Genomic DNA, 17,686 nt, shown 5'->3' with positions numbered 1-17,686 from the left:
TTTGTCTACAAAATTTCCTATGCATGATAAAATTAATTACAAATTTAAATGTGGCATTCTCCTTGTACTTTTACAGGCTAATAGCTTGTTGTTTACCTGTTATAACTCACATACAATGCCTAATACATCATTTCCCAAATAAAAGGTTCTTGGTAAATGTAGCAGAGTTAAAATGTCTCTCAAATAATACATCCTATAGCCAACTCTTGGAAATTATCAGGACACAAATTCTTAATTATTAGGAAGTAAAACCTTAAGTTTGGTCTTTTAAAACATAATCTTGCTACTTTTCACTCTTCCCATTCTTTATTCCCATTGCAACTCTTCTTTGATTATTTTGACCTCACCTACATCTCCTAATCTCTTTCCAGTTTTTCATGCCTTTCTAGTCATTTAATCATTATGATAAATCATTTGCAAGGCATTTGTTGACATTTTCCAATATGTTTATCCACTGTGTTGATCAGGGTCACGTCAGCGAATAAACACAGTCTAATTGGGTATTTGGAGAGAGTTTAATAGAGTGATTATTTATTAAAATGTGAGTAGAGTTTAAGAAAAACTAAGGATCTTATGGTTCTGAAGAGAGCAATAACAGCAAAACATAGTTACCAGCACTGGGCCTAAAGAGACAGAGGAAAGAGAAGGATCAGAACCTCAAATGGAAAGCTTCTAGGTTACAGAAGCTGTGGCCTTTGGAAGTAGGACACAGGTAATCCAATATGGACAGACAGGGAGGAGACTAGACAATACTAGACAATCCCTTTCCTGTTGTCTTCTAGTCTTTTGCAGGTGCTTCTTACTAACCAAAGCTGTTCAGTAGCTGGAGGCTAAAGCCAGTCCTTTGAATTGGTTTCCAGTGTTTACAGGGTGGAATAAACAAGGTGGAAAGAAGATCAGGAATAGCAAATGTTGATGTATTAAATTCCTTCGTTTGTCAGTTTCCAGCTTGTATTTTGTCAAAATTCATAATAATGGCTTGTTCCACTAAAATTCTTATGGAATTCCTCAACTAGGCTCTTAATTCTTCTAGGCAATCCTAATTAATTTTGAATTGGCTTCCTAAAATTTTCATCACAGTGATTATTTCAATTTTTTTCTGATCTTAGCATGAATATCATAGCCATCATATTTGTTTAGTAAATGAATTTATTTCTAACTTCTCAACTGACAAATACCATCTAGTCTAATTCATCTGCTTTCCAGACTTCATCTTAAAATTATCTGGCAATGAAGGAAAGAAAAATAGAAAAACTTGGTGATACAATTGTTCCAGTGCCCTGTGTTTAAAACCGTATTCCTTATCCATGGAATTACTTTTACACCTCGTCAAAAATTAATCAATGATATACATGCGAGTCAATTTCTGGAGTCTTAGTTTTTCTCCATTAATCCATATGTCTTTCTTTTACCCAATTCCCAACTGTCTTGGTTACTATAGTATTTTCTTCTTTTAAAATTGTTTTACACAATTTAGATGCAGATGTTGTCATAGTAGTCATTGTTTGGTATCTATGAAAGATTGGGTTCCAGGAACGTGCAAGATACCAAAATCCATAGATACTCAACTCCCTTATAAAAATTAGTGTAATATGGCATAAAACCTACACACATCCTCCCAAATCCTCATTACTATACCTACAAGGACATCTGTTTCTCCTCCAAAATCTTATAGTGCTTCTAAAGCTGGGTTGGCAAACCACAGCCCTTGAAATCAAATCTTTTTCCATGCCTGCTTCTTTAAATAAAGATTTATTAAAACACAGACATGCCTATTTGCTTACATATTATCTACAGCTGCTTTGATACTTAATGTCACAAAAGAATGAGTAGGTGTCAAGGAGACCATGTGGCCTACACAACCTAAAATACTTACTGTCTAATACTTTGTGGAAAATATTTGTCAGTTCCTACCTGAAACATTTTCAAGGAGTTTAGTTAATGTCTGACTAAAGTAAGTACCATGGAAAAATCTACCTGTTTACTTGTTTTCCTCTATATGTATTCCTGGTTTGTCCTTTGATTTTTTTTTTTTTTTAACCAAGTCATTATCTAGGCATAATGTACTTATATCATTGTTTGATTTAAATCTAATTATAATATGCTTTTAATATAAATACAATGAGAAATATTTCCAAGATAGTAAGGGATTGCTATAGTATATATTTTATTAACACATATAAGGATCTAGAAACATTTTATTTTATCATTGGAAAACCGGGTATAGAGATATATTTTTAATAATAAAAGAAATTTGATAATTTAACACTGTATTTCTTATCGGAAATTTGTAACAAACCTAAAGTCAGCAAACTTAAAACTAAACAAATGTATAAATTTGAAACATTTTATAAAATTAAAAATATGACTCATTTTTATATATACAGTCTTATAAATATGAACTGAATATAAAAAGGCAGTTGAAATATGTATTCATTCTGTTTATTTTATAGCATATATTTATAAAGAAAAGACATCATGTTTTTGGCCTAACTACTGAACTACTCAAGAAAGAATTAATGTTCAGTCGCAACTAAATTAGAACTCCTTAGAGTCCCTTAAGAATATAATGAAAACATACGTTGTTTTCCATGAGATGTATATTCAATATTTATTCCTCCCACAGGTATTTTTATTCTAACATGGTTTCTACAAAAAGAAAAGATCAATTTTTCATCATTTAAGGATATATCCAATCATATTAAAATGAAAATATGCAAGTTTTCATTTATTATTTTTACTATTAGTTAAAACATGCAGTAATTATAATAAAACAGAATGTATTGTCAAGAGTTTTTATAAAACAGAAGTTAAAATTTCATTATTATAAGTTTTAATCAAAACAGATTTTCTTAGTAAACTTTGAAAATATCCTCAATTTAATTATTGTCCCATTTTTGTAAACTGCATGTGAGGTGGTCCTATAAAACCTAAAATGATAGCCAGCACCAAGTTAAACAACTAGCATTAAGTAAGGATGATTTCTGTGTTGCTCATTCTTGTACACCTAACATATAACGCAAAGTGCCATTAAAATAGCTGCTTAATAGTGGTTGTATAAAGCCATAAAACATATTACTGGAAATGATCTTTATAAAAACTCTGGTCTAATCTCTTCATGTAGAGAAATGATATGATAGGCCATAGTCTAATGTTCTACAGTGCAAAAATCTTGAAAGATTGAACTATTATATATGACTGTTTCTTACACATAATGGTTTCCATGACACTGCCAAAATATAGAACAAATGTGCAACTGATGAAGGGAGATGTCTGCTTCTAAAGTGGACCACTGAGTGCTATCATTTCCACCATACGTGGTATTTCCATAATAGAAAAGTGGCTAAGATGGCAAGCCTATAATTTTAGAGTCCCTTGCTGATGGTGAATTTCTCACTTTGTATTGGACCACTAGCAAAAAATAAATAAATAAATAAATAAATAAATAAATAAAAAGACACTCTGAGCAACCTCTTGTAATTAACAAAGTGAGGCATCATGGAACCACCTCTATCAACTTGATTCTTTGAGCTTTGTGTACTTTTTAAAGTGCATGATTACTGGCCCTGTAGTACAGTGACAGCTCAATGAAATTGAATCAAAGTCCTTTTCTCGGACATCTTCGAAACTGGACGAATTTGTGTATTTAATTTAACATACTAAGGAAATAAAATTTAAGAGAAAAGGGGAATATTCTAGCAATTTGTCATTATTTCCCTACAGCAATATGACTATTTTTTTTTCTACCAGTTATTTGGGTAGGATATAAAAAAGAGCAACCAGAGCTTCATGAACCAAATATTCTCGAATAGCAATGGATAGGAAAAATAGAGTGTTTGAGTTATGTTTATTCCATTTTTAGTTGTAAAATTCTAAACTTAAAAATGTACACTGTAGATAAAATTCTAATAAATGACAAAGGGGCATTTCTCCAAGAATACAAAGGATAAATCAAGTTAAGATATAATTTACTGCATCATTAAACAAAAAGACTTTAACACTCAATTGATAGATTATGAAATGTGTTCATTTTATCTCTTGATTTTTCTTTCTGAAAAGAATTACATCTTCAAATCTTGTTGGCATCTATTAATGTTTCCTAATCATACCAATTTATAAATAGCTCACAACAATATTCAGTGTCTTAATGCTGAAACAGAAGAGATGGTTTCATTAAACTCATTAACAGTTAAAAATGCCTTAGGTATACATGTACACAAATTTCTTACACATAATTTAGAAAATATGGAAAAATGCATTAAGCGTCTCAGTCTATTTGTGTTACTATAACAAAATACCACAGAATGGGTATTTATTTCTCAGTTTTGGAGACTGGTAAGTTCAAGATCAAGGTGCCAGCAAGTTCAATGAGTGTCTAGTGAAGAATGTTTCCTCATGTATGGGGCATTCTAGGTGTCCTCAAGTGGAAGAAATATCAAAAGGGCTGAACTCACCCCATCAAGCACTGTTATCAGACCCTAATTACATCCAGAAGAGACAATACTTCATGGTCTAATCACCTCCTAATAACTCTACTTTTTAATACTGCAGTACTAGTGATTGAGCTTCAACATGAATTTTAGAGTAGACACAAATATCCAAATCATAGCATTAAGCAACAGAAAATTCCAGCTACTGCTTATTAAAAGCATACAGAACAGTTTAAAAGGTACAATTTACTAACCATAAAAGTGTATAAATGAACACGTGATATCTTAATTTGAGCACTCAGAAATGTAGGCTCTTAATGTTGCATACAATATTTGAAAAGTGTAAAGAAATTCCAAACAAGTCCAAATAAGATAATCCTTAGAACTTATATTATTTTAAAGTGCAAAAGTATAATCAAGAAAGTGTTGAATAGGAAGGGCAATAAGAGAACGTGTATGTTTATATAATACATTAAAACTATAGTTAAAATATTATATTGGGCCGGGTGCGGTGGCTCAAGCCTGTAATCCCAGCACTTTGGGAGGCCAAGACGGGCGGATCACGAGGTCAGGAGATGGAGACCATCCTGGCTAACACAGTGAAACCCCGCCTCTACTAAAAAAATACAAAAAACTAGCCGGGCGAGGTGGCGGGCGCCTGTAGTCCCAGCTACTCGGGAGACTGAGGCAAGAGAATGGCGTAAACCCGGGAGGCGGAGCTTGCAGTGAGCTGAGATCTGGCCATTGCACTCCAGCCTGGGTGACAGAGCAAAACTCCATCTCAACAACAACAACAACAAAATTATATTGTTCCAGACAATGCTGATAAAAGGAAATAGAATAGAAAGTCTAGATATACATGCTACATATAAAACTACATCCAAGGGGGTGGGGGGGATTGTGAGTCCATAGAGAAAGATTCTTTACTGAAATCTGTTGATGTGTTATTTTGAAAACTCGTTCTCTATGTTTCAGACCAAAATAAATTCTATTAGGAATAACCACATGAAGTTGCAAAACAAAACATTAAATGATCCGAATAAAAGTTTCAACACTTGTTTTAGATACAGTGGGTATGTGTGCAGCTTTGTTACATGGTGTATTGTGTGACGCTGAGGTTAAAGTACAGATCCCATCACTCAAGTAATGAGCATAGTATCCAATTGGTAGGTTTTTCAACCCCTACAAGCTCCCTCCCCAGCTTCTACTAGTCCAAAGTGTCTACTGGTCCTATCTTTATGTCCATAGGTGCTCACTGTTTAGCTCTCACTGACACATGAGAACATGTAGTATTTGGTTTTCTATTTCTCTGTTAATTCACTTAGGATAATGGCCTCAAGCTGTATCCATATTGCTGCAAATGACAAGATTTTGTTCTTTTTATGGCTGTGTAGTATTCAATGGTGTATACACACCACATTTTATTTTTGAGTCCACCATTGACTGGCACCTGGGTTGGTTCTATGTCTTTGCTGTTATGAATAGTGCAGTGATGAATATACAAGTGTACATGTCTTTTTAGTAAAATTATTTTATTTTATTTTGAGTATATGTCCAGTAATGATATTGCTGGGTCAAAGAGTAGTATTTATTTGATCTCAAAATTGAAAGCGTTTAACTCTGAAAGCAAAATTAGAAAATTATAAATTAAATGATAGTGAGTACATTTTATAGTACATTAACTAAAACTAGTATCTTTCTAAGCCAAAAAAATGATCTTAAGCATGGTTAAAGAAAATATATGCAGCTATGTTTTACCTTGTAAGACAGACATATGATTTTTAAGTGTTCTTTTAAATTAATGGCAAAATGCTGACCACTAGAGCAGTAAAACAATTTGTAAAAAATAACTATATGCAGTAAAATATATTCAAAAATTATTAAGAGCAACTCAGTACCAAATTCAAAATGTGACACAAATTATAACTACTTGTTAGTCTTTTTTTTTTTTTCCCCAATTGTAATGGTCTGAATTAGGAAAGTCACCGTGAAGGCACTCTGTTGGTGGGAGTGTAAATTGGCACCGTCTTTCTGGAGGATTATTTTCTAATAGACATTTTAAAAGCATTAAAATATCATAATTTCAACTTTAGAAAATTATTACTGATATAGTAAAATGACATTAAAATTTAAGAAAATTGGAAAACAACTACTATCCTAATATGGTGGCTTTATTAAATAAATATTGACATGGAAAATTGCTTCTCTCATCCTATAGGAAATAAATGGTAAACCATGTATACAACCTATTTCTAGATACACGTATACAGGCACACCACACATAGGCAACCTAATTCTTCCAGAACCTTAATATTATTTTTAATGTTTACTTTTATTTTCTACATGCTTTACAAATTACTATATATACTTTATCAGAACAATATGTTTTTGCAAATATGTGTTTTATTGAGATATTAAGAATACTTCAAAAAGCATATTTGATCATTTTATTCATATTAGATTAAAATAAACTACAAGAATTTTGAGAAATATATTCATGTAGAAAATTATTGTAAGTCATAGCATTATAATAGTTAACAGGAAATCAACTGAAAAAAGTATGATATATATCCTGCATGTAATACAGAGATATATTTTATATACAAACATGCCATCTACATATTTTTAATGAAATTATATGTTTATGTTAAAATCATTAATCACATTTCTACAGTATTCTTTACATTTTAGTGAAATTAGAAGAGAAATTGAAAGGAATTAATTGCATCTTTTTTTTTTTTTTTTGAGGCGGAATCTCGTTCTTGCTGCCCAGGCTGGAGTGCAATGGTGCAATCTGGGCTCATTGCAACCTCCGTCTCCTGGATTCAAGCGATTCTCCTGCCTCAGCCTCCTGAGTAACTGGGATAACAGGCCTGTGTCACTACTCCCGGCTAATTTTGTATTTTTAGTAGAGATGGGGTTTCTCCGTGTTGGTCAGGCTGGTCTTGAACTCCCAACCTCAGGTGATCCTCCCACCTCGGCCTCCCAAAGTGTTGGGATAACAGGTGTGGGCCACTGCGCCTGGCCTAATCACATCATTTTATTCAATATTCAGGTGTTCATTGATGGTCTACTTTGTGACAGGCACTAGCCAGCACTCTGATGGTTTGTTTGTTTTCCTGCTTGCTTATTTGGGACCAGAAGTGTTAAAATATGAGCTATAACTCTTTAAAACAGTAATATATTTTTTCTTTTCTACCTATGAATGAATCATATGTTTATATCCTAGTGTTTTTTGAATAACGTTTATATCCCAGGGTTTTCAAACTCCTCATTCCTATATTTACATTTTATAAACCAGCAAATAAGGAAGAAGTTTTCTTTCTGATTAAAACTATTGAACACCAAAGAAGATGTCCAACCTACAAGTAAAATGTAGACACTTCCAACCATACCTCTCCAAGTTACTTTGCTACATTAGGAGTCACTCAGAACCCTTTTCCTGTTGCCAAGGAAGTACTTGCATAGAAGAATCTTTTGTAACAATATATAACCTCATTTTTGTTCTAACTTACTTGAAGTATATACAATTAACCTCATTTGGAACTAACCCAGTAATGAATGCTACTGGTTTTCCTACAGGCCTGACTGTATCTGCTGAAACCCAGCACACATGAACAATAAGATCAGAAGTAAAATCCTGGCATTTTCTTTCCTTTACATCTCCTAGCACCTTCCTAACAAACGAAAACCCCATGCTTTTGTGTTGTGCTAGTTTGTAGTATTCCAGAGCATTCATTATTTGCATTTCACTCCCACTAGTCACTGTGTGGAATAGTGTTATTGATATTATATAGAGAATACAGTAGAGTGATTGTGATAGTTTAATAATACAAACATTTTTTGTGCATGCTACAGTTCTTTGGTTTTGAAATACTTCCATTTTCATTGCTGAATACAAATCTCAGTGGTACGTGACCTTGGAAAAATAGCATAGACCAAGGATTGGCAAACTATGGCCTGCAGGCCAAATCTGGCCCATTCCTTGTTTTCGGAAAGACAGTTTTACTGGAACACAACTATAACTATACCAACTCATGTACATCAGCAGTCCCCAAAATTTCTGGCACCAGGGACCAGTTTCGTGGAAGACAGTTTTTCCACGGGGGACTGGGGGATGGTTTTGGGATGAAACTGCACTACTTCAAAGTACCAGGCATTAGTTAGATTCTCATAAGAAACATGCAACCTAGATCCTTCACATGTGCAGTTCAAAATGGGGTTCACCTCCTAAGAGAATCTAATGCAGCTGTTGATCTGATAGGAGGCTCACCTCCTGCTATGTGGCCCAGTTCCTAATAGACAGCTACCAATCCATGGCCCAGTGCTTGCCGACCACCAGTTTACATATTATCTATGACTAATTTTGTACAATGACAACAAAGTTGAATAGTTGAGACAGAGGTTGTGTCACACATAACGAGCTCAGAATACTTACTATGTTGTTCTTTATAGGAAAACTTGCCAGCGTCTGATACAATGATATGGGTAAATTCTCAGTTTGGTTTATTATACTTTTCTGGCCAAGTTTTAGTATCAGCCATAAATGGACTCAGAAAAATTCAGATTTCAGACCTGCTTAATTCTATTGTTCTATCTCAAGTCACAATGACCCTGTCTTCCCTACCACTCTGATGGCTCCCTATCATAAACACATGGACAGTGGCAGACACCCATTATTTGCCCTTCATGAAGTCCTCAGATCTGTTCAGTGTTATCTTCAGGGGTGTGTGACCTCAGAAGGACTTCACTCTTGGTGGAGCCATAGTATGTAATAGCTCAGTCAGATTCAAAGGGAGTGCAACGTAAGGGCATTATGCAAGCCACTGGCTTCAGTGTTTCCACTATTGTGGTAAAAATAAAATGCATGTATGAACCATGAAATATGAATTATGTAATTTTGATGTTTCCTCCTAATTGTTAAATTCACTTATATTTGCCATTAAAGCTGGCATTACACAACATAAAGATAAATGATAGTATTTATGCCAACATTTGAAAATTTTTCTTACATAGAATGACATTAAACAGCAAATAAAATACCATAAAATGATGAGATAAAGGCCATAAAACAAAGGAAAAAGCTTTAATTATCTGTAACAGTACATTTCCCCTATGTTTTTGAACAAACATCCCTGATTTTCCTTTTCAGTTCAGCGCAGAACATTTTGCATGTAGCCAGGTCCAGGGTGCCACTATTTTGTAATTTCCTTCCCTACTCTGCCACCTCAGTTTTATGCACAGACTCCTCTTCACATGCTGACAACTTAAATGTTAGAATCCTCCAACATTTGCTTTTCGATGTTTCCCATCACTCTCTTTCTCCCTTCCTGCTTTCTTTCCACTCATCTTTCATTCTTTAGTCAATTCTTATTCCTTTAGTCCACAATTTGTCTTTCCTCTTTCACTCATCGCTTCAAATATCTGCAGAGATATATACTCTTATTTTGTACTATTTATTGTGTTTTCACCTGTAAGTCTCTCAATACTTTAAACTTGAGATAAAATTGTTATCTTCCCAACACCAAAATCTCCATCTCCCTCCCTACCTATATTTCCTTTACCCTGATTCATCTCTCTTGTGAAATTTACATCCATCTGGATTTCTAAACTTCAGTGTAAACTTTATTTTATCAAAAGAATTCTATTTAGGAATTCTCTCAGCTTTTTATGTCTGTTTATTATTACTCCAGTTTTGGCTCTTATGATCTCTTTTGAACTAATGCAGTTCTTTCTAAATGGACAGTTTCTAGTCTCTATTCTTTCTATTCTGCCTTCCACATTATTGTCAGAGGTTTAAAAAATAATATATACATATACATATTATTTTCTTTCCTCTGTTTTAAAAGTTATAAGAGTTATTCATTTTTTATGAGAAAAGGTTTAAAATCCTAAGCATTCCAACTAGTAGATTCAACTTTGATTGCATCATCTAAAGTCATTCTCTACCACCCATTTCTAAGCTGTTTTATGATTCACCATTCCTCAGTCCTGTCATACAGTTGCACAACTCTGCACTTTAGTGTTCATGAATGCCCTTTATTGCCCATTCTATCAGAATTCCCGTCCTAAGACCCAATTCAAATGTCACTGCCTATTGGAAGACTTCTATAAAAAAAAAAAAAAAGAAAGAAAAAGAAAAAGAAATGAAGATTTAATTTTTCCCTTTATTCTTGTTCCTATAGAATATTGTACTAACTCAATGGCACCTTGACTTTGGTCATTTATTGTTTCTGTTAGCTTCCCTCAGCAATATTTGAGCCTTTTCAGGAGAAGTTATATGTTAATAGATATAATACTTTATCCAAAGCTTTGCTGTAAGGATGGAGATCCCAGAAAAGTCTGTAAGTCATCTATCTTAAAAACTGTCTTATCAACTTAATATAGGTTAAGAAGGCTTAGCTGTGAAAGCTTCTATGAACAGGGCAACATAAGCTATGAATGTGTAGAAGTCTAGGAAGGGAAAACACCCTGGGACTAAAAATAAATAAACATATATAATGTGACTGGTTCCTAAGGAAGAAGTTGGGTGGCTCAATATACAGTAATCCCAATAAATTGTCAACTTAATGAGGGCTAAAAGTGACTTTGAACAGGTAAATGATTTGATACCATGAGACTCTAGGCAGCTAGTGAGACATGTAAAGATAAGAGATCATGGCTTATTTTGAAGGAACCAGCCAGTGCTTGATTCCAGATATCCAGAAAGCAGAATTCATGTAGGAAAGAGCTATCTGTTCTTGAGCAAAGATTCAGTTCAGCAAAGGTTCAGGACTTAATGTCAATCTACACTGAGAATATGAATGAGAATCAGCATTTTCATGTTCTAAGCAGAGGACCTAAGCCAATAACCCTGTCTGTGACCTGGTCCAGTGATAATAAAATAAGGCTTGTGGAGGACATTTATAAGGAGGAAATGGTTGGACCAAGAAACAGCACAGATACTCAGTGGGTATCTCTAGAAATCATTGCAATGAAGACAAAAATTCCTGGTTTCAAGGATAATTATAATAGTAACTGGCATTTATTTAATACCTGCTTCATAAATGAGAATGATCTGGGGTTGAATATTTGGTCTCTATACAGCTTTCCAGATGATATAAAGGCAAAAACTACCTTGGCTCAGTTTCCAGTGAGTTGGCATTGGAATTTGAGTGTGTGAAATCCAGATATCATGGGTTTTGCCTTCCAATATACTGTTCAAGGAAGGAAGTGAGGTTCTGCTTATCATTTTTGTCCTTCAGGCCTTCATTAACTTTCCTGCTAGGGCAGTTCTTAGCCGGGCCTTCTGGCAGAAAACGTCTCTCACTCCAGATATTGTGAGAGGCCAGGGCAGAATTGATTAAAGCAAGGGAGTAGGGATCAAAACTGGTTTCATCTCAAACTTGAGACTCACATTCTTTTGCCCATGGGCAGGACCAACATACCTAATTCTGCTAATGAGGAGAAGAACTTGCTTCTCCACAGACTTTTAAAATTCTGTTTACTAATGTCAGTCACTTGTACGTAGAAAATTAATGAAAAGATGTTTCTGTTGCCTCCCAAATCTATTTATACTTGAAGCATGTGGTGCAATATGACAAGTTGTCACTTTAATAGGCATCAATCAGCAATATTTTGAGATGGTATTTAATGTCAATAATTAAGATATTATTTAAACCCCTCAACAGTGTTATCACCTAAGTGTAATAGTGATTACCATAAAATATATTCTTCTGTAATTACCATGTTTCACTTAGTAGCATTTTTTATTGTGAACACACCACGTCCTGGACTCCATAGTTAGTGATACATTACTAAACAAGAAAACGAGACAAACTTTCTGCCCTCTGGAGCTTAACTTCTAGTGGAGAGAGACAGATAATAAACACTAAGCATGAAACACACAGAAACACACGCACACACACACAGAGAGAGAGAGAGACACAGAAAGAGAATGTGATAAAAGAAAAAGAAGTAGAGCAAGTGTGGGATGTCACAAGTTCTGGATTGAAGAGTGAGCGACAGCAGTGTTACATTCTACCATCAAGATTGATCTCTTTGAGGAAGACAACTTGAAGAGGATGAGAGCTAGCAGTGTAGCTATAGGAGGGAAGAATAGCCCGCAGAGCAAATAGCCAGTAGGGTGTTAAGGTAGGCATATGTTCACATTTTCTAGGGTCATCAGGGGCAACAGTGTGGAAGAGCAGGCAAGCAAGGTAGAGACTTGTAGAGGATGAAGTCACATATATAATGGGGGAGAGGAGCACAATTAGATTCCAATAAGTTTAGGCAATTTTAAGACCTTGTTTTGTATCCTGAGTGGAAATAAAGACTTATTCCAGGGGTCGGGCAGAGATGTGAAATGATCTGGGTGACCACTCTGACTGTACTATGGAGAACAGATGAGTGTGTGGGGTTTGGGCAGGAAGACAGGAAGGGAAAATAGTTAAGAGGCTAATGCCCTAATCCAGGCAAGAAATGGCCATGGCTCAGTCTAGTCTGTCAGACTTGAAGGCTTGAGAAATGGTCAGATTCTGGACATGTTTTGAAGGTTGAGTTAATGGAATTTTCTGATGCATTGGATTATTTTTGTTTTGATAATCAATTTTATGAAGCAGAGAGAAGCATCTTAAGCCACTCTCTAAGGACAAATAAAGGAAAATAATGGAAACCAATTTTTAGACATGCTACAAGTAGGCTTATCAGAAATTTTTATCAGCTTTGAAACTGTCTGTAACAACAGCTCTATTATAATGCAAAACTCTGATAAGTTTATAATGACATTCCTGATTACAACCCTGAGGCACAGAAAGAAACTCTGATACCTGTATCTACCAAAAGTTAATAAGTCATGTTGATTCTAAAATATATATTTAGTGTTGTGCATCTATGCTCATTCTTGGAAACTGATTTATGTCTTCACATTGAATTGAGGAACTCTACTTAACTGTAATATTTAATAACATAAGCTATGAATGTCCTGATCATGTGATTTTTAACTAAAATCTTCTATGCATATGTCTGTGTGTGTATGTGTAGTGTGTGTTTTTATGTAACAGAAAGACAAAATGGAATGGAAAAACATATAATTTGAATGATTAAGAGAGAGAACAGAGGTAATAATTAGAAAATACAGAACTATAAAAGAAAATATTTAAAGAGGATGGTGGATGTTGAATACATGACATTTGATTATATTTACTCTAAATATTTTAATTGACACCAATGCTTGAATAGTGAATATTTGATGAACAATGTAACATATTAGTCTTCTAGGTCTGCCATAATAAAATACCAGAAACTGGTTGTCTCAAAACAGCAGAAATTTATTGTCTCACAATTTTGGAGTCTAGCTGTACTAAAGCAAAGTGTCAGCAGGGTCATGCTTCCTCCGAAAGCTACAGGGGAGAATCCCTCCTTGCCTCCTCCTAGCTTCCTTGGTGGTGGTCAAGCTTTGATGTTTCTTGACTTGAAGCTGCATCACTCCAATGTCTGCCTCTTGTCACAGGTAATCTCCCCATGTGGCTTCACATCATCTTTTTTTTATTTTTTTTTTTCTGAGACGGAGTCTCGCTCTGCCGCCCAGGCTGGAGTGCAGTGGCGGGATCTCAGCTCACTGCAAGCTCCGCCTCCCAGGTTTTACGCCATTCTCCTGCCTCAGCCTCCCAAGTAGCTGGGACTACAGGCGCCCGCCACCTCGCCCGGCTAGTTTTTTGTATTTTTTAGTAGAGACGGGGTTTCACCGTGTTAGCCAGGATGGTCTGGATCTCCTGACCTCGTGATCCGCCCGCCTCGGCCTCCCAAAGTGCTGGGATTACAGGCTTGAGCCACCGCGCCCGGCCACACCATCTTTTTAGAAGAACACCAGTCGTAATGAATTCAGTCTCGATCTCATCTTAAACAATTACATCTCTAATAACTCTATTTATAAATAGCATCACATTCTGAGTTATTGGGGGTTGGGATTTTACATGCCACTGGGGAAATATAATCCAATCCATTTTTAAAAGCTTCGATACTAAATTAGCTTTCTTAGAGATTACTGTTTCCTCCTAATGGCAAATTAAGCACAAGGCTGATACATCATGAAAAATAATTGCTTATATTGTTCATAATTTAGTAATTTTCTTAAATAAGAAACTATTTTTAAACAAAATTATTTTGTTTGAAAGCTTAAAAGAAATATGAGATTTTTTGTGATTCAGACAAAAACTTCATAAATAAATATACATAGCACCATAGATTCGTTGATATTCTTCAGTCTTCTAAAGACCTTTCCCCATAAATATCTAAGTGGGAACAAGTGAGCAAAGATATTCTCAACATGTTTGTTTGATATTTTTTCCCCTCTGCCCTGGACAGATGTATTTTTAAATTTTTAAATATATTAACCTGTCTTAATCTCAATTTTCTCATCTGAAAAATACTTAGGACTTTTAAAGTCACTTCTTTCTTTAACATTCTAAAAACCTGGAGTTGGGCATATATTCATTACAAATGAGTCTCATTCTCCAAAAAGATAGATTGAGGAAGTCACTTCCAAAGAACAAGTAGGAAATGCACTGATCACCAAGTCACAATGTTGCTTACATGATTTTAGCAAACTCTCACTGTTCTCAGATCACTTATTACAGGTTTTTCACTGGCTAGTCAAGGATGATATAAATGCTACCATACTAAAGCAAATGTTAGCTCAAAGTCCTTATGCATTTTCCAAAATTTTTTAAAGTCCTTCAGTTGTTCAATTTCAGTGCCTGGTAATATGGCAGAATTTTGGAAGGTGAATAAATCCCAGAATTTCTATTCTATAACTTCCTAGCTCTTTGTCTTTAGAAAAGTTCTATGACATAGCCTCAGTTTGCTCATCTGTAAAATACGGCTACCACTAATTGTGTGCAGTCATTTTGAGGATTATATGAATTTATCTATATAAATTGCTGTCACAGTACCACCTAAATGTTAGCCTGTCCCCAAACTTTCAGTTTTTAAATTTAATTCCGTATACTCTTTAGTTTCTAAACTACGGACACAACTCATTAACTACCTATCTAGTTCCTTAAGCTTAGAGTACTTGAAACCTAAACTTGGTGCTTGCCCTGAATTTTATTACTATGTACCATACCTGTGACTTCTTCATTTACTGCTGACTAATTTACCATATTCTGACATTTGATTTCTAAACATGGTCACATTCTTGCCTCTGTTGTGGTTCTGTGTACCTGACCATACTTTAGCCAGGTCTTCCAACGCTTCTCTAGATCTTATGAATTGCTATTTATATGTTTTAATATTTCACTAGCTCTCTGATACTCTGAGTCAGTTCTTACCACCTTCCCTGGACTCCCTGCTTCTGCCCTGAGGTGGTCTCCTCCTTCCTAAGAGCCTCACTCCTCATCCTGCTTTCACAACTTCAGGTTATGCAATATCTAACCCCTACTTTCTGTGTTTTCAGTTCTAAGAACCTTCAAGTGTAGAAACCACATTAACTTTTGTATTCCAACAATGTCTTCCTTTTTAAATAAAATGCTCTTTATTTTCCCTTTTCTTTGAAATGTTTGTAATATTTTATTTTCTAAAAAGCATTTTAATCCTGAAGAAACAAGACATGAAAATTCAATCCATATTTTCATGTGGATAAAATTCTGTATATAATTTGGCAACATCAGATGATAAGAATAACTCTTTTAATTTAAGATTATGATTAAGCACTATACTTTTCTGTTTGATTTTCAATCACACTTATTCTGGGTGAAGTTTCCCTAAGTAGCTTACCATTTTAGTTAGACATTGAATACATTTTTATCTTCTCTAATGTACTTTCTCTCTTTTGATACTAGTGCCTCTATCACTCTCTAAACAGCCTGATGAGGTTTCTGTAATGGAAGGAAATAAAGTTGTAGTTTATCATTTTGACACCTGAAATCAATAAAGCAAAATTGTGTTCTTTTAGATCATGTAATATTTCTACCTGAAGGCATATATGTATCATTGTGTATACTTGGAAAATACTTCATTTTTAAAACCAACAGGGGCTGTAAATGGAATTACGTATTTTTCATCAACTGACTGAATTTATTAACCCCACAGGAATTATGCCCCCAATTTTATATTTGATTGAACTTTAAAAACACAAGAAATGAATATATCAGTTTTTGTTTATTTTTGTTTTAACTGTGAACATTTTATTAGGACTGATACTTCTCCCTCAAGGATTTTCTTTGTTTCCAGCTGAATCCTGTTAATTGACTCAAGGTAGCTTTTGAGCAAATCTTATTCTGAGACTCTGTGATTCATGTGTTCCTTGCTTATCAATATTACACTGGGAAATGGTTTGTTATTTTATTCAACCACAGCTTAACTGAAAATCTTTTTTTAATTAATTGATTTTTTTATAGTTTAAGTTCTAGCATACAGGTGCAGAATGTACAGGTTTATTACATAGGTATATACATGCCATGGTGGTTTGTTGCAACCATCAACCTGCCATCTACATTAGGTATTTCTCCTAATGCTATCCCTCCCCTATTCCCCACCCACCAAAAGGCCCTTATGTGTGATGTTCCTCTCCCTGTGTCCATGTGTTCTCATTGTTCAACTCCCACTTATAAGTGAGAACATGTGGTGTTTGGTTTTCCGTTCCTGTGTTAGTTTGATGAGAATGATGGTTTCTAGCTTCATCCATGTCCCTGCAAAGGACATGAACTCATCCTTTTTTTATGGCTGCAGAGTATTCCATAGTGTATATGTGCCACATTTTCTTTATCCAGTCTATCATTAATGGGCATTTGGGTTGGTTTCAAATCTTTGCTATTGTGAATAGTGCTGCCATAAACATACATGTGCGTGTGTCTTTATAGTAGAATGATTTATAATCCTTTGGGTATATACCCAGTAATGGGATCGCTGGGTCAAATGGTATTTCTGGTTCTAGATCCTTGAGGAATTGACACACTGTCTTCCACAATGGTTGAACTAGTATACACTCCCTTACACTTTACATTTCCCAGAAATAGAAAAAGCTTTCTTATTTCTCCACAACTTCGCCAGCATCTGTTGTTTCCTGGCTTTTTAATGATCATCATTCTAACTGGCATGAGATGGTATCTCATTGTGGTTTTCATTTGCATTCCTCTAATCACTACTGATGATGAGTTTTTTTTTCATGTGTTTGTTGCCTACATAAGTGTCTTCTTTTGAGAAGTGTCTGTTCATATCCTTTGCCCACTTTCTGATGTTTTTTTTTTTCTTGTAAATTTGTTTAAGTTTCTTGTAGA

The 17,686-nt window shown here is 34.7% G+C and overlaps 1 protein-coding gene across 2 annotated transcripts in view; it reads left to right on the top strand.

Moving 5' to 3' along the window:
- The window catches only part of EYS (eyes shut homolog), a 2,089,174-nt gene that overhangs the window by 1,199,893 nt on the left and 871,595 nt on the right, over positions 1 to 17,686 (top strand). The window lies entirely within an intron of this gene.

This window comes from Trachypithecus francoisi, unplaced genomic scaffold (assembly GCF_009764315.1).
Source record: "Trachypithecus francoisi isolate TF-2019V2 unplaced genomic scaffold, Tfra_2.0 Lachesis_group10, whole genome shotgun sequence".
Taxonomy (NCBI): Eukaryota; Metazoa; Chordata; class Mammalia; order Primates; family Cercopithecidae; genus Trachypithecus; species Trachypithecus francoisi.
This window is presented reverse-complemented; position numbering and strand designations above follow the sequence as displayed.